This window comes from Saimiri boliviensis, chromosome 19 (assembly GCF_048565385.1).
Source record: "Saimiri boliviensis isolate mSaiBol1 chromosome 19, mSaiBol1.pri, whole genome shotgun sequence".
Classification (NCBI taxonomy): domain Eukaryota; kingdom Metazoa; phylum Chordata; class Mammalia; order Primates; family Cebidae; genus Saimiri; species Saimiri boliviensis.
Window position 1 is genome coordinate 30,486,517 of NC_133467.1, and position 15,735 is coordinate 30,502,251.

General features: G+C 42.6%; 1 pseudogene; it reads right to left on the reverse strand.

Moving 5' to 3' along the window:
- Positions 1-3,871: 3,871 nt before the first annotated feature.
- On the reverse strand, positions 3,872-4,231 carry LOC120360156 (non-histone chromosomal protein HMG-17 pseudogene; annotated as a pseudogene).
- Between the last annotated feature and the right edge of the window lie 11,504 nt (positions 4,232-15,735).

A 15,735-nucleotide genomic window follows, 5' to 3' on the forward strand; every position in this document is an offset into this window, starting at 1 on the left:
TACTGAATTTTAAAAAATTGAATAAACAAAAAATAACAAAATGGAAAAGAAATGCAAAAAAATTAGCCAGGCATGGTTGTGCACACCTGTAATCCCAGTTACTTGCGAAGCTGAGGCAAGAGAATCCTTAAACCCGGGAAGCAGAGTTTGTAGTGAGCCGAGATCATGTCATTGTGTCAAGAGTAAAACTCTGTCTCAAAAAAAATTTATTTTCTTTAAAACAGGTGTGTTCCTCCTCTTGCTTTCTGAGGACTCCCTGCTCTGTAACTGAGTAGTGGCTGATAAACTCTCTTAACGTCACTAGACTCTGTGACTCACCATAAATTCCATCTCGTGTGAGATCCAAAAACCCGTTGTTGGGGTCTGGGACAAGACCTCTTTTCTGGTGACAAAACGATGCTAATTCTTTTCTTTTCTTTTTTTGAGATAGCATCTTGCTCTGTTGCCCAGGCTGGAGTGAAGTGGTGTGATCTAGGCTTATTGCTTCCTTCACCTCCCAGGTTCAAGCGATTCTTCAGCCTCCTGAGTAGCTGGGATTATAGGTGTTTGCCATGCTTTAAGAAGCCTGGGATTCTTCTGCTGGAAAAATGTTTGTTGAGACAAAATGAGTTGGAGAAGGTTATTATTGAAGTGAAGCAGAATTGTTTTTACTAATCTGCTTATTACCCTCACCTTCACCCCCACCCCTACCCCCACCTTAACCTCTAACCCTAAACCCTAACCCCCTGACCCTAACCCTAACCCTACCCCAATCCCTAACCCTACTCTTTAGCCCTGACCCTTGACCCTGACCCCCAAACTCCGACACCAACCCTAACCTTAACCTCTAATCCTAACCCTACCCCTAACTTTAACCCTTTACATCTGCCCAGATTCTCCAGCAGAAGCAGGGACCCTTGGCTCCCAGCTGTGCACCACTGCATCTGGCACAGGACTCCATAGCAGTCTCCAAATAGGCACCTGAATGCCCACTGTGCCAGCCATGCAGTGGAAGCCCAGGGTGTATTCTCACCCCCAGAACCAGGGCCCAGTGCCTGCAGCAGGCTGATCAGGACCCACCCGAGGAGAGACCATGGCGTTGGTGCCCTTGGTAGCATGTCCACAGTGAAGACCAAAGTTTCATTCTCCTCAAGTCTGACCTGGGGAGATGTGGCTGCAGGCCATTTGAGGAAGGTGAGGCAAAAGCTTCCTGTCTGCTCCCCATATGCAGAGGGAGCAACTCCGACACTGGCTGTACTTCCACACATTATGTTCTATAAGTCTTGTTTTCAAAAGCATCCCTTGCTTGAGGCTTTGGCTGTTCATCATCATAGTGTGTCACAACATATTGTAAGATTTGGATTTGTTTCTGGAGTTTGATCTTCATATAGAGAAAGGAGAAATGCTTAGAGCCACCATCAGGACAGCTGGGATGAAAGCTGGGGATGGGCAGGTGCCTTTCATGTCACCCCAAGCCTGAGGCTGGAGGAAACATGTCCACCCCCTGTAAACACTTTTATTCATGTTTTAACTACTCATTTTTCTTACAGTGTTATAGTAGTCAAAATAGTATTTAAAAATGAAAAGTAGGCATATTAAAATTTGCAACATTATTTAAGTTTATATATATTATTTGTACCTCATCAACATTTTTTATTTTGTGGAGAAGGTCTAAGGCTAATGGGCTGTATTGTTGTAATAGTAGATAGAATAATGTCTGTTTTACCAACATTAACATCCTACATTACATGTATGAACCCTGAAAATCTGAGACAGGTCTCAGATTTTTTAAGGAGTTCATTTTGCCAAGTTTGAGGATGCCTGCACCTGTGATGCATCCTCATGAGGTCTGGACAACACGTGCCCCAGGTGGTAGGAGCATGGCTTGGTTTTATACATTTCAGGGAGACATGAGACATCAGTCACTATGTGGAGGATGTACATTGGTTCAGTTCAGTCCTGAAAGGTGAGACAACTTGAAGAGAAGGCCAGACAGGGGGCTTCCGTAGGTAGATAAAGATGAATGGTTTCACTCTTTTGAGTTGCCGATTACCCTTTCCAAATGAGGCAATCAGATATGCATTTATCTCAATGAGCAGATGGTGACTTTGAATAGAACGGGAGGGAGATTTGCCCTAAGCAATTCCCAGTTTGACTTTTCCCTTTAGCTTAGTGATTTTGGGTCCCCAAGATTTATTTTCCTTTCACAAGGTCTAACATGTTTTCCTATGAGGGATAATTATTCATTGTATATTTTATTACACAAATAAGGCACAGATGTTTTAAAAATCATCAACTTCATGGCTAGCTATATAGACAGAATTACATACAAGTTCAACTAAATTTGTGAAACATTCCAGAGTTTGGGTTTCCAATAATTCTTTGTGATTCTTTAAAAGGTAAAGTGATTCTTCCCCATAAAACATAGAAACATCTAAAATCTCCCAGAGAATCTCCTGCCATTTTCGTTTCTCTGGTTTCCTCATTGTCTGCAAAGCCTCTTCGAGGAGATTGACTTTGAATATCCTTTTACACTCTTCTGTTTTAGAAAACGTTGTGGTGCAACATTGAATCATGATGGTCGCAAGTTTGGTTCACATTCTTTCTTTCTTTGAATATTTTTTCCCAGTGGCCAATGTTTGATTCTGGTGTAGTACGGCTGAAAGGTAGGCACTGGAACAAAATAAAGACAAGAAGTACTTGGAATAAGGGATCCAGTCACAATGAATCAATTTGCCATTGGAACATATTTTTACAAAGTCACTCTTTTAAAAATTTTTAGCTATGAATTGAAACAGAGTCTGTAATGTTGCTTTTTTTTTCCTGGTCTAAGGTGAACAGCATTTTAGAGAAGGAACCCAGGACACAACCACAGCACAAGAAAAAATATGATAAATAAGTTTACACAAATGTAAAGCCCATACTCACGGAGTGAGGAGTTAGCTCCGCCTTCCTGATGGCTGAGCATCTACATCAATTATTTGGAATTCTTTTGCATAGGAGATTTCTATTCAACTTTATTTGCTTATTCACCTACATATACAAATATAGACACCTAGATAATTACCTGAAGCTTTAGTTAGCATTAAACACTACAGCATTATGTTGCACAATTCATTCCTGTGTTGGTCATTGGTAGCTCTTTTTTTTTTTTTTTTCCAAGCCAAACTGTATCCAGTTTTATTAAAGATACTTTCCATAAACAATCATGGTATTTCAGGCAGGACATGGGCAGACGATCATTAACAGTATACAACAACTTTCAAACTCCCTTCTTTGATGGACTACCAAAAATCAGAAAGCCACTATAAAACCCAACAAAGTCTTCATCTGATGCTCTGAACAGGGAAAGTTTAGAGTGAGGGTTGACATTTCACATTTAGCATGTTGTTTAACAACTTTTCACGAGCCGACCCTGACTTTCAAGAAGTGAAATGAAAATGGCAGAATTCATCTGAAGATCCACAACCTAGAAATGGAATCACTGCTCTTTTGACAGGTGCCGTCTCAGTGGCATCACTGGCAAGTCCAGATTGCCTGACACTGGTAACCAATGACTGGGGGTCAGGTCCCAACAGATGCCTGGGCTTAAGGGAGTTAAGTCTATGCTGAAAGATGGAACGGGAGAAGAGGACATGAAAGCGAATTTGTGTTTCCATACCAAGGCTTTTGTGTGCCAAGGTGGCCATGTGTGTCACAGTCAGGGAATCCCTCCTCCTGGGAGCCAAGAGGAATTCTCTCAAAACTAGAAGGGAAAGGTGTTTCCCCACATCAATCCAGCTTTGGAGACATTCTATTAGTGACATATGCCCCTTCCCCCAAAACAACAATGAAGTGTTCTGTGTGCTAACAACATAGCTTTAAAAAATAAAATAAAATAAAATAAAACAAATTCTGCATTTTTATAAAACTTGATAAAAAATAGTATTTCAAACTGTACAGTCACCAGAAGTACACAGTTATCAAAAGTGCACACACTTCACTTGGCATCTCCAGCACCTTCGGCTTTCTGTGCCTGGTCTGTTTTGGCATCTCCATTTTCTGCAGGGTTATTCCCTTCTTTGCCAGCATCAGCTTTTCCCTTTTTCCCTTTGGGTACCTTCTCTCCCTTCTTTGCAGGGGCCTTTTTAGGCTTGGGCTGTGGCTTTGGAGGAGCAGGTTTAGCAGACAACCTCGCGGATCTTCTCTGTGGTTCGTCCTTCACCTTGGCTTTATCTCCTTTAGCATCCCCTTCAGCCTTTCACTTGGGCATGGTGGCGACGGCGGTGGGACGTAGGCGCTGAGCGCGGGATGCAGTGGCGCGTGGGCAGCGGCGTGTGGGCTTTGGTTGGTCCGGGGGTTGCTCTCGCCTCTTCTTCTTCACACTGCTCCGGTAGCTCTTTTTATTGGCTCCAATTTTTTTTTTTTTTTTTTTTTACATATTTCAGTTCTGTGTTTTTTTTGTTTGTTTGTTTGTTTGTTTTTTTAGTACTTACTTTCTGATACTTCAAGGTTATCCTGGATCATATATTTACTGTCCCAGTTCTAGTATCAGACTGGGACAAAGTCTTCAAAGAGCCCGATTCATTTCAGAATGGTAGGAAAACTTATATCTGGCTGCTGAATGAGCACACTGTGTCTTGTCCCTCATTAGCAATGCTAGGTAGTATATGTGTGTATGTCACCTACCTATACACACCCAATTACAAAGGTTTTGATGTGGAACTGTATTACCTGTATTAAACTAAACATAAGTTTACATTGATGTTTTCACCTCTGAATCTTCACCACATGAATCTTTCTACCCTTCTCCCCTTGCTAATTTGTAACCTCCCAATACAGCAGTGATAGACCTGGTTCCTACCATCTACGACTTATGTAACTCATTGTTTTATTCCAGGTACAGATACTGTGGTTTTACAATTGTTCACAATTACCCCTGTTGGAAAGAACTTTATAAACTGGAATCCAGTGATGAAGTATAGTTCATTTGCCTCCAGCCTACAGATTCTATTCATTTTCAAAGAGACTTAGGTCAGCACCATTTTCCCTAAACCTTCCGTGAGTTTTTTCCCACATTTGTGTCTTAGTCCATTTTGTGCTTCCATAGCAGAATACCTGAGGCTGGGTAATTTGTAAATAAAATAGGTTCATTTGGCTCACAATGCCGGTGGCTGGAATGTCTGAGATTGGGCAGTAGCATCTGGTGGGGCCTCGGTCTTTTTCACCTCATGGTGGAAAGTTCAAGGGGAGCAAGGAGTGCACCAGAGATCACAGCAAGAGGGAAAGCAAGTGGGAAGCCCAGGAAACCAGACTCTTTCTGACTGTCTACTCTTGCAGGAATTAATCCTTTCCTGTGAGAGCAGACAGAACTCACTCCTATGGGAGGGCATTAATCTATTCATGAGGAATTGATCTCCATAATCCAAACACCTTCCACTAGGCCCCACCTCCACGCACTGCCACATTGGGGGGCCAAATTTCAACAAGAGTTTTTGCAGAGCAATCCACATCCAAACCATAGTAATTTGTAGCATACGTAAGTTATTTTTCACACTATGTATTCTGTGCTGGAATACTCCATATCCTGAATAATATTATTTAATTAGAATAGAGTTTGATTTTCCCATTTAGCTGTAAAATTTGGCATGTTTTGACAAATGCATAGTGGCAGGTATCCACTATTAAAGTATCATATGGAATCCTTTGACCCCCCCACCCCGTGCAGCCAAAGCCTTCCCATCTGTGTAGTTTCCCTTCTCCAGAATCTCATTAAATGAGATCACACTGTGTGGATTCTCCTGAGACTGTCTTCTTCTATTTAGCAATGTGCATGAAAGATTCATTCACGTCTTCGTGTGAGTTGATAGCTTTCACTCCTTTCTGTGGCTAAACAGTATCCATTTCATTAATGTACCACAACTTTGTTATGCATTCTGGGGAGCAGAGCAAAACCTTCCTCTTCTAACTTTGCTCCGGGGTTGGAGGCCTTTGCATTAAGTGACAATAGATACATTAGTAGGGGAGACAATACTTGACTTCTTCTTCCACAAGTATCCTCGTGGGACAAAATTCATCAGATAGCAGGATCCAGTTTTCAAAGATGTAAAAATAGCCCAAAGACAAGAAAAAAGACTAGAGTCTGATAACCCTCAAGGGCTATAGTCTTCTTATTTAAAAAAGAATTTTGAGACAGGGTCTGGCTCTATCGCCGAGGCTGGAGTGTAATGATGCAAGCTCAGCTCTCTTCACCCTCTATCTCCTGGGTACAAGCAAGTCTCCCTCCTCAGCCTCCTGATTAGCTGGGACTTCAGGCACATACCATCATGCCCAGCTAATTTTTGTACTTTTAGTAAAGATGGGGTTTCACCATGTTGCCCAGGCTGGTCTTGAACTCCTGGCCTCCCAAAGTGCTGGAATTATGGGCATGTGCCACCATGCCTGGCCGAGTTACAGTTTTCCATTGAAACAAACTTTTTCTCTATTGTAACCATCATTTTTGATCATAGATAATCAAAGTCAGATTATTCTTTTTTTTTTTTTTTTTTTTTTTTTTTTTTGAGACGGAGTTTCGCTCTTGTTACCCAGGCTGGAGTGCAATGGCACAATCTCGGCCCACCGCAACTTCTGCCTCCTGGGTTCAGGCAATTCTCCTGCCTCAGCCTCCTGAGTAGCTGGGATTACAGGCACGTGCCACCATGCCCAGCTGATTTTTTGTATTTTTAGTAGAGACGGGGTTTCACCATGTTGACCAGGATGGTCTCAATCTCTTGACCTCGTGATCCACCCGCCTCGGCCTCCCAAAGTGCTGGGATTACAGGCGTGAGCCACCGTGCCCGGCCTATTCTTGTTTTTAAAATAAGTGTAGTTTTGTTAGATTTTGCCCGATTATGTAAGTGCAGCAAGAACAAGAGCTGACCACGTAAGTGCTTTCAAGCTTCTTTGCTGGAAGTTTTCATAGAGAATCTCAGATTGGACTTTCAAAGGCCTTCTTGAGGCTAAAAGTCAAGCCCAGAACATACTATCCAATTTCAGCAGCAGTCCTAATAGCTTTGGGTGAATTCTTCTCTTCTTGAGGCCCCCAAACTATCCCCAAAACCTGGGCTTACAAGAAAATGACCTTCCTTAGTAACCTGTAAGGCGGTGAACACTGTAATCTAGGTATCAGGCTGGTTTTTCTCAGAGTGCTTTGTAAGGATGGGCTCCATAAAAGTCAACCTTAGTTCCTTAAAATTGCTGGTCATAACTGATCTTAGGGACACTACCTAAATATGATATTCCAGTAAAGGCCTTGATAATATAACCAAAGTTTCCAATTATGTCCTGTTCTAAGGTGAACAGATTCTTATTGGACTTCTGCTAACAACTATACTGTCATGAAAATAAGAGTATTCAGGCCGGGCGCGGTGGCTCAAGCCTGTAATCCCAGCACTTTGGGAGGCCGAGGCGGGTGGATCACGAGGTCAAGAGATCAAGACCATCCTGGTCAACATGGTGAAACCTCGTCTCTACTAAAAATAAAAAAAATTAGCTGGGCATGGTGGCGCGTGCCTGTAATCCCAGCTACTCAGGAGGCTGAGGCAGGAGAATTGCCTGAACCCAGGAGGCGGAGGTTGCGGTGAGCCAAGATCGCGCCATTGCACTCCAGCCTGGGTAACAAGAGCGAAACTCCATCTCAAAAAAAAAAAGAGTATTCAGTTAGAATTTCAAAATTTTGGAGAAATCAGTCAGAGAAAAAAGATAAATGCCTCACTGCTATTTACAAAAGTGTAATCTACTAAATTGTTGTGAGTTATAGTTAGTTTAGGAGAAAGAGATTTCTTAAATCCAGAAACTATAATATTAAAGAAACAGCAACGCTCAACAAAAGCGATAAAATTATAATCAATGTTCATCAGTTCATTCAGTGCCATGTAATCAATTCCAGTCTTGCTGAATCTTGGGTTAGCAGTGACATCACCCCATCAGTTTCTCATCTAGACTTCTGGAGAGCTTCACTGAGTCACGCGTATAGTCTTAAAGTTATTTAAGCAATATCATCAGAAGCCTATAACCAGAGTACCTGTCATAGTCTTTTCTGTGAGTCTCAGGGAGTCCTGTGTTGGAGACAAACATCCTGACCTGTAGCTGATTGCAGGAGGTTTCAGGAAAGCATCAGGGCTAAATAATATCTAAGTGACAAAGAGCATGAAATGGCTGTGATGAAAGATCTGATGAGAGTTTATTATACCACAACTAACAAGGGTATTCGATTTTGTCTGTGGCATGCAACATTTAAAATAATAATTAATATTATGACTCACAACACTATACCGGCACATAGTGTGGATGAGGAGGGCATTGACAGATTTCCAGGATCTTACATAATTTCTGAAAACATAAGATTTTACCTATATAAATGTAACCCAGGGAAGGTTAGGTATCTCTTTTTGTTTGTATATTTTGTATAGTTTTTCTTATAAAAAATACAAGCTGCTTTACTTGCAAAACTTGCCCTACTTTGTTCGCATACTTTGCATAGAGTTGTTTCTCGTTATTCTGCTATTTCTAGTAATTTAATTTATATATATTGATTATATTTTTAATACTTAGTAATCTTTATTTCCCAGAGTAAACTTGGAAGTAGACAATTTTAAATTGGCATATATTAACATTCTATAACAGATTAGACAATGTATGAGTACACGATCTCCCAACATCTAGAGGGATATAATTTCTCAGTGTGGTAGACAAAAATAATTTTTATTAACAGGCCAAAATATCTTTAGTCTCTCCATTAAAATAGGGGACAAAAGTATATAAAGTTGAATTTGTTATGTTCAATAATTAATGTTTTAGTATTGTATCTTATTTATAAATTATCTAGATGTTTAACGCAAATATTTTAGTTAGCTTAACTTTAAGGATAAAAATTACCAAAAGTATTTTGGAAACTATTATTAGGTAGATTTACTGTAAAAAATTATTATTGAAATAATGTTTTTAATAAAAATAACAACTTAATTAGAATCAAATCTATAAGCTTAAAGATTTTAAGTATCTAGTAAACATAATATTAGCTTATTTGACTAGAACTCAAGCAGAATAGAAATGTACGTTTGTTTTATATTCAATAGTGATAGCTCTGAAGACATAGTTGTTTTATTACACCAAAAATATTAAATCAATCTTATTTAGCTATGTTTTATCTAAATTGTATTAACTTGAAAAACATTTGTATCAGTTCCTACATTTCTAGGAGTTTGGGGAATATTTATTTAGAAATGCTTATTTTTTTTCCAAGCTAAGTTAGAATAGAGCACTTCTAGAGGATTTTATCAATGAATTTTGCATTGTTATCTGGAATTAAGAAAATATCACATATATATATAACATATGTTAATAGGCATAAAACACAAATAGAGATCTATAGCTTTCATCCTGAAATTTTAGCCGTAATTCAGGCATACATATTCTCATGGTTGATTTTAGAGATCTACTTGATTGGATTAAGAGATACATAGGTGGTAAAGCACAATTTCAACATTTCTACTCATTTGATTACTTGTCTCAGGCATCTAAAATAATTAACAAAATGACAATTTCTAGGAGTTCAGTGGGAGAGAATGGAAGGTCTTTTGAACTTTCTAACACTGTCAACTAAAGAATGACAAGGTTCATAACTTTGGAAAGGAGATATTTCTTTTTATTTATTTATTTAGAGAAGGTGTTCCACTCTTGTTGCCCAGGCTGGAGTATAATGGTGTGATCTTGGCTCACTGCAACCTCCACCTCCTGGGTTCAAGTAATTCTCCTGCCTCAGCCTCCCAATTAGCTGGGATTACAGATGTCCACCACCATGCCTGGCTAATTTTTTGTATTTTTGGTAGAGACAGGGTTTGACCATGTTGGCCAGGCTGGTCTCAAACTCCTGAACTCAGGTGATCCACCCACCTTGGCTTCCCCAATTGCTGGGATTACAGGCATGAGCCACTGCACTCAGTGAGAGATTTATTTCCTACAAAGGGTTGTAGCCTGCAGGGTAGTCCTTCTAACAGGCTAGGAAGCATAGAATCCAGCCAGAAGCCAGAAGCAGACACTTCAAGGGAGAGGTAAGGGAAACAGTAATTTATGCTGAGTGGCATGGCCAAATACACATATTTAATAAGCTCTAGGAGGAGTCCTGAATATTTATGAAAGGAGAAATGCATGCAATCACAGTTGAGTTTCTTACTCCTACATGGGTGCCATGTTCAAATAACGGCATTGTTAGCATGATCCCAGGTTGAAGTTTTCAGCCCTCTGACATTAAAAGCTGAAGCAGAGGACATGAAAACTTGCTCTGTGCATCCTCTGCATACTGGCCAGAACCTCTCTGTCATGGGTGGTCTCTTATCAGGCAAGAAAGGAGAGGCTGCTTCAAGCAATTGGTTCATATCAGTGGTGGAGTCTTTTGAAAGGGCTGGTTTCTCTTAAATTCTTTGGTGAGGTATCTGTTCAGATTTGTGTGCATCTTTAATTGGGCTGTTTTACTTAGTTTTAAGATTTTGTTATATATTGAATTCAAATTCTTTCTCAGATCTGTATTTTGCAAATAGTTTCTTTCAATATGTGGCTTGTCTTTTCATTCTCTTAACAAGGTCTTTTCCAGAGTATACACTTTTAATATTTAAAAAATCCGCTTAATTCTTTGTTCTGTGTGTATTGACACTTTGTGTTGCTTGTTAAAATTCATTACCGAACCCAAGAGCAGATAGCTTTTATTCCATGTTTTCTTCTAGAAATTGTATAGTTCTGCATATTTAGTGTAAGGATGATTTTGAGTGATTATTTGTATAAGTTGTAAAGTTTTCACCTACATTCATTTTATTTCCTATGGTTTCCAATGAATGGTTCCTTCCCTACTTTTGGGAAAGACACAGGATAGTGGGCTCTGTTAGAGTCGGTAGATAGCTAGACATGAACATGATGGGAAGGGTCTCCTAGAGGGACCATCCAAAATTTATATATTAGTAGCATCTCTAATGCTGGAGTGGATGGGCACTTGTCAGTTGTGGGTAGGAGGAAGAAGAGGTACCTATGCAGAAAGAAACACCCTAGAACTCCTCTTAGGATGCCCCAATCATCATTCACTCTACAGTTAAAATGTCAGAAAATTGCTAGCTGCATGCTGATAAGGAGGACAAAGAGGACATTCTTAAGAGGAACCTGGCACCATAAGCACAGATTAGGGCACAGAAGGAGATTCAAAAGAGATAGGCAGGCACAGGAGGTACAGAGGTGACCACTGTCGGGCTTTCCGGAGAGACGGGAAGGAGCCAGCCCCAGCAGTGGATTTGAATTGATCTCCACACATGTGCCTTAACCAACAGTGAGGAGGTCCCACAAGCCAAAGAGGGGCAAGTCGGGCACCTAAGTTAGGAGCAGAAAAACCAGACAGAGAAAACAGGTGGGGACTTGAGACAGAGGCAGGAATGTAAAGAAGTCCAAAATAAAATTCCCTGCACAGGACTCTTGGGCTGTTTTCCTGCACGATCAGCCTGCTCCTCCCTTGGGGCCTACCTATGTTTTCTACAATAAGCTCTTTACACTGTATTTATTTTCAATGAAATTATCTGCCATCTTTGTACTGTCTCTTGGTGAAAATCTTTCTTCCGAGTTAGACAAGAACTGGGACATCAACTCTTTCCTGTAATAGCTCCATTTCGGTTCGTATTTCCAGATCTGTGGGTGCTGAATAACTGGCACTCTGATTTTAAGTGGTGCAGAAGGAGGCCAGTAGGGGGCGCCAGCCATCACACTGGGAGGAAGAGGGCCCGGCAGTGTCCCAACTGCCAGCAGGGGGCGTGCTGCCACAACACTGAGCAAGAGGGTTCTGCAGTGTCCCCAGCTGCTAGCAGGGAGCGTGCTACCAATACACTGTGAGCAACAGGACCCTACAGTGCCCCAGCAGCCAGCAGGGGGCGTGCTTCCACTACATTATGAGCAAGATGGCCCTGCAGTGTCCCAGCTGCCAGCAGGCGGCATGCCACCACTACACTGTGGGCCAGAGGGCCCTACAGTGCCCCGAGAAGCCAACGGAGCACGCGGGCACCACACTGTAAGCAAGAGGACCCTGCAGTTCTCTGGTGGCCAGCATGAAACTACAAACAAGAGGGTCTTGCAGTGCCCCCAGTGGCCAGGAGGGGGCGTGCTGCCACTACACCGCTAGTAAGAGGGCCCAGCAGCACAGGCACCACACTGTGAGCAAGAGGACGCTGCATAGCCCTGGTTGCCAGCAGGGAGCATGTTGCCACCACACTGTGAGCAAGAGGACCCTGCAGTACCCGGCCGCCAGGAGGGGACACCCAAGCCCGCCTTTTCAGATTGCTGAGGCTCGGCCACTGATGGGCATCGCGTCACAGCGCCACCCTGTGTCACATCACGGTGGTCTGCAGAGTTGTGTTCTCAGTATAGACCTGGGGGGCACTTCGAGGGTGGAGCTGTGTCCTCCTCCAGGAGGACACCAAAAGCACAAACCACAAAAGGAAAAACAGGTAAGACGATTTCCTCAAGATTATTTTGGAACTTTATAATTTGACTGCCCTATTGGATTCTATCTTGAATGGGATCTCTAACCCCTTTTTTTCCTCTCATTTGGAACACCGGTATTTTTTCAATTCCTGTATTCCCATTGTATCTAGGAAGTAACTAGCTTGCTTTTGATTTTACAGCTTCATGGATGGAAGGGACTTGCCTTTTCACAGATGAGACTATGGACCGTGGACTTTTTAGTTAACGTTGAAATAAGACCTCTGGGACTGTTGAGAAGGCATGATTGGTTTTGAAATGTAAGGACCTAAGATTTGAGGGGTCAAAGTTAAAGAATCATAGGAATGTAGCTAAACATATAAAAACTTGGCAAACCCATAGTTTTTATGATGAAACAAACACATCATCTTTTATGTATAATATGTTTTAATGTTTTTTTAACCAATGAAATGTGAGTTTTGTGATTTTGATCTTACTATAGCAATGGTTTTATAAACAAACAAAAATGAATAATTCAGGATTGCAGAGATAGTAGACTATTAAAAGTAGTTTGGGTATTAAATTATTATGAAATAATTGTGTATTAAATAATTCTAAATCCAACAATTGTGATTGAACAGATCTGTAGGCATACATAAGTGTTGAGGTGAAAGTGACAAGCAAAGCAGTTATGTTGAACATTTATATCTGGAGGTAATCAATAGAGGAAGTGGCTGTGGACCTTCACCTCTGCATCACCTTTGTTTTTGTGCTGTAACTGAGTATCAAAAACAAAACAAAACACAACAAAACCACCCCTTATTTCTCAAAGAGAGAGAAAGAATATTTCCTTCAATTTAGGCATTCCTAAATTGCCACCTGATGGCCCCCGAACTCTTGGAGGAGGCCAAGGCAGAGCAGACCCTCAGGTGGACAGGCAATGCACTTGACCCTGAGGACATCAGGTACCCGGCCCCCCATCCACTCCTGGCGCCCAAGTCACTCCTGCAGCCTAGACGTGGCATGGGAGCAGCAAGTGACTGGACACCCCAGACCACGCCCACGCCCCCAGCTCCTCATGCTGGGCACCCCGGCGGCAAAGTCAGGTGGTCCGCCCTGCCAGCAGTCGCTCAGTCTCATCGGTGTGGATGCAGAGTGCCCAGCGCAGGGGCCCAGGATCCGGAGAGGTGTCCAAGAGTAGCGGACCCTCAGGCTAGAGGGGCTGTGTACTCGGCCACCCTGATGGTGACCCAAGCGAAGCTCCACCATCCCACACCAGTACCAGAGCTGTACCTGCAAACTGTGAATCCGGCATGGGCAGCAGTGGGGGCCGGTGGGGGAAGGAGCAACCCCTGACTTTCCATGCATCTCCCGCTCCGTGACACCTGCCAGGCAGACACCAGGGCCAGAGTCTCGGCGTTGAAGCCAGGCCATCCAGGAAGCCGCTCCAGTGCCGCGGAGTGCCTGTGCCAGACCCGGTCTCCCTTTGAAGGGGAATGGAGCGGCGGCATGGTCAAACAGGTCTCCCCCTCTTCCTTTATATGAGATGTATGTAAGGATTGATAATGTTCCATCAGGAGCTCATGTTTGTGATATGAAATGCGCGCCTGCAATCCTGCGCCTGTTGTCCTCTGGCAGGGCGAGCCCAAGAGAACCCTGAGCCCAGTGATGCCTGTCCCCAGCTGCAGCCCCACCTGCCTGCGCGCACCTGGGAGCGGCTTCCGGGAGCCGGGCGGCCACCGTGGCGCAGGCGCGCACTTAACGGCTTTGCGGGGCTCGTCTGGTCTGAGAGGTCGGAGGCTGCAAGTGTTGCTGCTGAAGGCTGTGGTGGACCCGGCTGGATCACGGATTCTGGGCTAGAAAGCAGATTTGGGGTCCTAGACTGGGGGTTGGCGCCAGGTGGGGGTGGGAGGAGCCAGAAGCTGGTTGCTGGGCATCTGAGAAGTCACCGCCTTGAAGAAGTTCCTCGGGTTCGGGAGCCAGGGGCCAAGGCAGAGCACAGCCTCAGGTCCCGGGCTCCATAGACCCCGTCTACACCGCTTCCCGGCACCGAATCCGGGACGCCGAACAGCGGAAGATCCACAGGGTGGCTGTCAGGGGCAACGCCGCGGAGGTGGAGCTGCCTTGCACACAGGAGCGGAGACCTGGACCCCCGGGACAAGCCGCACAGGTAGCGGGGCTCGGCCCGGGTTTGGAGGGTTCCCTAGGCCGGCTTCCCCCGGGACGGGGCCTTGGAGCCAAATGAGCCTCAGCTGCTGTATCCCTCCTCATTCCCCAGCTGGAGCACTTGGGGAATGTGAGTGATTTAACTCACTAAGTAAGGCATATGCAGTGTTGTTATTTGTAACGTTCACGTTTAAAATATGGTGTTTTAGACATTACAGGAGGTCCCTACTGAGAGAACTCATTCCCCTATCAAAAATACCGGGAGTCATTTTCAGTAGGCGAAAATTTTTTAGATAAAACTGCCCGTTTTACATAGATCGGTTCTTTACTGGAAGGTCTTAGAGGGAAACTTGGAAGTGGGAGGTGGGTTTTGTGTTCTTGAATGAGAAGACACATTTTTCTTAAAATGTGAGCTCTTTTTGTGTTTATCAGTTTTACATAAACCGAATGAAAATATCAAGGTTTTAACATTTTGGCACGACACCTGCTGCCTTTTACTATTGTGATAACATTTTAAATAATTTTATAATGGACCGAAAAAATGCTTCTCTAGATATTAAAACGTGCTATTAATTTGAATAATTAATTGTTTACTAACAGCTGAAAATACAGATAAAGGCATGGAGCAGAATAGGAAATCCAGAAACACTGAAATGGTATAAGACATATGTAAGGATTGATAATGTTCACAGATATAAATAGGAAAGGATGAATTATTTATGAAAAAAATGCCTGCTGTTTGAAGAAAACTAATGAAATTTTATATCACAAACATGAGTGCCTGATGGAACACAGATTGAAACTTTTACATATGCAAGTGAGAAAAGTATCAGAAGAAAACACAAATGCTTATTTTACAGGTATATTTTGTGTTGACAAAGCCTTCCTAAGGATGACCTCAGAGGCAGGCATTCTGAAGGTTGATTTAGCAAACTAAAAATTAAAACTGCCTGTGTATCAGAAAAAAAATGAGAAAGAAACATACTTGAAAAGTATTTACTATATTATATGTATATTCAGATGAGAAGTGTGTTTTCATTTTACAGGGAATAGTGATATGTATAGTACTGGTATGTATAGCATATATATTACATATATAATGTTATGTGTAAATCAGTTACA